Source organism: Tupaia chinensis, unplaced genomic scaffold (genome assembly GCF_000334495.1).
Source record: "Tupaia chinensis unplaced genomic scaffold, TupChi_1.0 Scaffold000259_1, whole genome shotgun sequence".
In the NCBI taxonomy this organism is placed as follows: Eukaryota; Metazoa; Chordata; class Mammalia; order Scandentia; family Tupaiidae; genus Tupaia; species Tupaia belangeri.
The window spans coordinates 2,006,690-2,013,196 of NW_006159739.1; the positions used below are offsets into that span (position 1 = coordinate 2,006,690).

Here is a 6,507-nt window from a genome sequence, read left to right on the forward strand (position 1 = left end):
TCATTCATCTTAAATCACTTACTGTAAATTCAGCAAAACCAACCAGAGCAGTTTTCTTTCCAAAGGGTCTTCACTTATGCCAAGGAAAAATCGAACGTGATTGTTGGTGACACTTAGGGGAAAAAATAGCCATTTCACTCAAACCATGCCCAACAGGTGGCACAGTATCCATGGTCAAAGCAGCCAGAGAAGTGCCCTTCTGAAAAGGGAGAATGTTAATAGTTAATGTTTCCAGAGTACTCACAAAACTCCTTTACATAAATTATCTACATCTATTCTTATCCCCATATTACAAATGAAGAGGGAAATAAAGAGACTTTTCCAAACCCCAGAATCTTTTTGGAACATATTATCAATGAGCTAAGGTGATTTCAGGAGTCTAACAGAGGCCCTGTGATTTTCCTTCCAAATTACTTCATCACTCCTTGAAAATGTGTGAAATTTACTTTAGGAATTTCAACTCTTCGGATGATCTTCTAAATGTTAAGGATTTAAAGTGGAGGAGGGTAACCTATGAAATATTTAAATTCATTACACTGTGGTGCACATAGTTTGGAATATATTCTTTTTAAATTATTTAATTTATTATTAGTATTATTTAATTTCACCAGAGAGAGACAGAAAGAAACAGAAGGGAAGCAAGAAGGCAAGCCACCAGATCTGGAGCTTGAACTACAGACAACCATGTGGGAGTCTAGCATCCCAACCACCATGCTACCTGCCAGCCTCAGTTTCTAATATATTCTTAAAAAATTTTATTTATTTTTAATTTGACCAGAGAGGGACAGAGAGAGAGTGAGAAAACAAGCCTCCAGGTTTGGGACCCAAACCATGGTCGACCATGTGGGAATTCAGCATCCTTAGCCACCAAATATATTCCCCTCAAATATATTCTTGAGAGCTACTTGACCTAAGTAGGTTGGATAGCCAAGTGCACACGAGAGTGCACACAAGCACCAGGAATCTGAAGAAAAGTCACAAAGATGAAATAGTGATAGGGGAAAGAAGAAAGGGAACTGTAGAAAGTTTCACCAGCAAACCAATCTTGCCAGCCTGGTTGACTATCACCTTAGCTGTTGCCAGTAGACTCCATTTATAAAGAGATTTGGTATCCCAGGAATTTGAGAGGACAGTACAGAAGAGTGTATGATCAAGTAGTTATGCCTGGAAAGTTCTTAAGAAACCCTTCTCAGCATTCTCTAGCTAGAAGCTAGATAACTAAGAGTCAAATATGGGATTATATGAATGAAACCTTGAGTAAAATAGTAAAACTTGCCATTCAAAATTTGGGATTATGTAGTCACAACTGGAGTTCAGTATTACAATCTCAAACTTCAATAGAACTTGGGAGTTGAAAACAGAATCTGGAGATCACAGATTAGAATTTAATGGTCCGAATATAGAATTTTGGGTTGCCATTACAAAATTTCTAAAGTAGAGTTCCTGGTTGTGATTGTGGAATCCATTTCAGAGAATAGAGCTTGTGCTTGCAATAGGAGAATTTCAGGTTCAGAGTAGCAACTGAGTTCTAGTGGTAAAATGCTTAGGTTCAGAGAGTAAAACCTGAAGTTGCAATAGTAGATTCAGTATTGGAATCTCAGGCTCCGAATTTGGAACCTAATGTTCTAATAGGATCTCAAGTTATGAGAGTAAAATCTAGAGGACCAACAGAGGAATTTCAATCTCAGAGAAAGGACCTGGAATTCCTCTACTGGAATCTGGGGCTCCAAGAATAGAACTTGGAATTACATCACTAGAATCTTGCATTTTGAGACTGGAACTTTAGTTCCAGTATTGCAATATTGAAGTTTGAATGCTTAGCCTGAATTACAAATATAGAACATGGCATTCAGAGAGCACGATTTTGAGTTCCAGTGAAGAGTCTTAAGTTGACATAGTGGAACATTGAGGTACAGTATTAAATTATGAAATTCTAGGATTAAGGTCTAGCATATTAGATTAGTATTAGAATTAGCCTTCAATAGTAATGGTGCTGATGCTAATATTTATTAAGTGCCTATTAATTAATTAGATCCCAGGCATTTTTCTAATATGCTTTATGCATATTATTCTTATTCTTATTGCAGTTAGGACTCACACACACCAAACCTATCAGGTGAATATGATCTGTACAATAGGGATGGCCACACCACAGTCCCTTCTCCTCCATTCTCCTCTTGGAGTCTTGGGCACGCACCAGCTGTTGGTGTGGTGGTTAAGGAGCTGGATCCCATATGGCCAATGTATGGTTCAAACCCCAGACCTGGTGGCTTGAAATACACAATGGGTGCTGTGCATGTGTACTCAAAATCCTAAAAGGAGAAATGGAGGAGAAGGATTGCAGCATGACTATCCCCCTTGGCAGGGAGTGCTTTCTCTTTCCTTCTCTCTCTCTCTCTCTCTCTCCCTCTGTCTCTCTTTCTCACTGTCTGTCTCTCTCTCTGTGAGCACACATGCCCTCTAGCAAATTAAAAACGAAAAAAATTCACTGTTTCCTGTTAAGTGAGGGAGGATTCTTTTTTAAAAAGAATTATTTTAATTTTATTTCTTCTTATTTTTGAAATTTGACTATAGAGAGACAGACAGACAGGGTCAGGGGGAGTGAGAAAGTATGCCACCAGGTCCAGGACTCAAACCGCAGTTGGCCATGTGGGAGTCCAGCGCCTTAACCACCACACCACCTGCTGGCCCCAATGAGGGGGTATTCTTAATCAGAGAATAGGAATTAGACTGCCACTCTTAACCAGTGTGTGGAATTGAATGTGAACTGTCCGATGTTCCTGAAGGTTATTTGATGCTGGCTCTAGATGAAAGGAGTCTTCTGAGCCGTGTTAATCACACTTAGCCCTGGCTAATGTGCTCCAGGGCGTTCCAAAGAGAAGATTCGGTTCTTGTCCTGAACAGCTAACCATGAATAAAGCAATACAAGAGCAATATAAGTCAGAATGTAATCCAGGGTGAAAATGTGCAGGTTGGCATTATTCAGACAAGGGGAAAAGAGATCAGTGTAGAGAAGTGAGGCTCCACAAAAGCAGCCTTTCAAAGGCGGTAGATTGACTTTAAATAGAGCGGAGGCAGGGCATTTTGGGTGGAAAAGTACTTAAATAAAAACATGGAAGTGGGATCTAACGTTGTGTACACTAGCAATTTTTTCAGCAAAGAAATAATGAAGTGCCTGCTATTCAGCAGTCATAACAGGGCCTACAGAAATAGAGAGGAAGCTCGAGTAGGAGGCGGACAGTGGTGCAGTGATAAAACCCAATGCTCCAAGGCTGACCCACATGGGAGGTTCCTGGTACACATCCAGAGACCTCCCTGAGTATGCTGGGTGTGTGTATGCCCATGAGCCAGGGCTGGCTGACACTGGGGGTAGATCAAGGCATCAAAACTCTTGGGGATGCTGTATCTCTGACTATCTTTCTGGCTCTCTGCCTCATGGGAGAAATAAATAAAAAGGAAGGGAAAAAGGGAGGCAGGGAGGAAAGAGGGGAGGAAGGAAGAACAAGTCGTTTTTGCACCTGAGGAGATCATGTAGGAGAAAGAAAAGTAACAGTGACTTTGGAGTTAGATGGACCTGGGTTTGAAAGCAGGCCTGGAGCCTGCCCTGGAGCCTAATGGTTAAGGGAGCTGGATCCCACATGGCCAACCTGCTTTGAAATCCAGCTGGAGCAGTTTGAAAAAAACATGCCAGACATGTGCGTATGCCGAATCCTAACAGGATGGAGAAACAGAAAAGAAACTGTGGCATGACGCTCCCCTGGAGGGAGGGGACTTTCTCCTTCCCTGTCTCTCCTTGGTGAACACATGTACCCTCTAGCAAATTAAAAGAAAGGGGGGTGGGCAGGCCCATTAAATTGCCAGCTTTGTCCCAGGGTAATGCCTTTTAGGGCTTTGAGTTAGACTCTATGATGTAAGGATCTATGATGGTGTGTGTGCATGGAAAAAGAAATTACTTGCTCAAATAGAGTTATGTACAGTGTTATGCGAATACAAAGGAGGTGACATGGGAGCTGAGTCCTGAATAACAATAGGATGCACCCAACAACCAAAGACAGAAATATTGGGTTGTCAGAAAAGTCATACTTATTTTTCTAGTTTTCTATGCAAAATGTGTCATGATTTTTCCAACGACCCAATATTTTAGAAAATCTAGTTAGGAAGTCTGGGAGACAGAGCCGCAGGGGACGGAGGGACAGACCAAGCTTGTGTGCCACAGCCTTCGCCCAGATCCCAGCGCAGAAGACACGATGTCGGGACTCTCCTGCGCATGCCTTGGGCGGCCACCTGCCTGGTGGTGTTTTGCGTGCTGTCCCCAGAACACTACTGCGGCTTTGATCATGACTCAGTTGACAACTTCAGTGACCACCACCAACATAACCCTGACGCTGGCGACGTCACTCCCGCCTGTCCCCACTCCAGTACCAGAATCCTGTGAAAACCGAAATAGCTGTGTTTGCTGTGTTAATACTCGCACTGTTAATACTACCTGCTTTGCAATAGACCGTAAAGATAAGAGCTCCTACTGTCCCAATCATTCTACAGTTAGTGGTTGCCATGTGGTGAGGGTCAGATTTCTGTTAGGAGCCAACTGCTACCCTGACGACATCCAGTTCTACAGCTAAAACGACAGCCCACCCTGCTCTTCCACTTTCGTCATCATTACTACAACAGGTACACCCAACACCACTTTGACTCCGACCTCACCACCCGCGCGGAAATCTACCTTTGATGCAGCCAGTTTATTGGAGGAACTGACATTGTTTCCGGTGTTCAGGCTGTAATTTTCTTTCTCTGTAAATTCTGCAAATCTAAAGAACGATATGACCACACTCTGTAAACAGACCCATTAAATTAACAAGGACTGATGATTCATTCGTGTAACTCACTGAAACCAAAATATTATCTTTCAAGAAGTCCCACATGGAAGATGCTATTCCAGGATTTTTAGGTTTCCAAAGGATGCATATAGGATATTTTGGAACATCATCCAGAAGGAGAATCAGTGAAATCATTTTGCTCAACAGGAATACGTAACAATATTCTGCATGAATCCTTATGGCTGTCTTCTTTTATTTTAAATGGCTGCTGCTGTGGGATTGTTTCTTTCTTGATAGGCCAAATGTAACTTTCTGTAAGTGATGGGAATGTTGTCCGGTGCAGATAACCTCATGACTCTTGGCAGTTTAAATTGAGTTGTTTTAAAGCCTGAAAGCTATATTATTTTCATCCAAACTCAAGGTGTGGTTTAGTGACCATAATCGAGAGAGTGTGCCAAATTAACATCAGTCAGGTGGATTTTTGACTATCTTTTTTTTTTTTTTTGAGAGGTTTTCGCTATAGGGCGCGTGTGCTTGACAGACAGAGAGAGACAGAAAGCAAGAAATCATCCCCCCTGGGATGATCCCTTCTCCTCCATTCTCCTCTCGGGATCTTGGGCACACACGCACACACGCCCGGCGTGAGTTTTAAGCCACTGGGTCCGGGACGTGAACAGCAGTCGACTACGTGGGAGTCCAGCGACATAGCCATTACACTAACTGCTGGTTCCCTTGACTATCATTTAAAAAGTGGAATAAATTTATAAACTTAGTCCTAAACTGTAGCCTTAAAATAAAATTTTGTGCTTGATAAGTTATTTTTTCTACATTAGAAATAAGCTGCCAGGACTAGCAGATGGCATAATGGCTATGTTGCTGGACTCCCACATGTTCAACCGTGGTTCGAGTCCCGGACTCGGTGGCTTAAGCTCACACTGGGCGTGTGTACATGCATGCCCAGTATCCCAAGGGGAGCATGGAGGAGAGGAGATTGCAGCATGGTGGTGGTGGGGGGGTGATTTCTTGCTTTCTGTCTCTCTGTAATTTAATTAAAATTTTAAAAATAAAGACATAAGATGCCACACAGGGAATTACATTCCAGATTTAAAGAAATGAATGGAAAGGATACAAACTATTAATATAAAATAGGTTATTGTTCATACTTATAAAGCACCTTACACCATTGAGAAAATGAAGACAGTGCCTTAAAAGATAGTCTGGGGACCAGCAGTTAGCATAATGGCTATGTCACTGGACTCTCATGTAGTTGACCATGGTTTGAGTCCTGGACCCAGTGGCTTAAATTCATGCTAGGTGTGTGTTCATGTCCAAGATCCCAAGAGGAGAATGGAGGAGAAGGGATCGCGGCGTGGCCATCCCCTCGGGGGGATGATTTCTCACTTTCTGTCTCTCTGTCTCTCTTTCTGGCGAGTGCACACACCCTATAGCAAAATCTTCGCAAAAAAAAAAAAAAAAGAGAAGATAGTCTGAAAGGTAGCCTAGAACTTGTGATTTATTCCTTCACATTAACAAAGGTAAACACTTGGTTGGAGGAAGTAACTGTTGAAGTGAGCAGTAGTAATCCTGCTTTTAGTTATCATACTGTTTAATATTTCATTGAAAACTTAACCTACTTTATTTCAAGCTGAGAAACTTTAGCTAGAGGATAGTATACAGAGTTGAAAGTCTT

General features: G+C 42.0%; 1 pseudogene; it reads left to right on the top strand.

The window, feature by feature from the left end:
• The first annotated feature begins 4,337 nt into the window (after window positions 1-4,337).
• Window positions 4,338-4,910, top strand: LOC102469851 (sialomucin core protein 24 pseudogene; annotated as a pseudogene).
• Window positions 4,911-6,507: the final 1,597 nt, after the last annotated feature.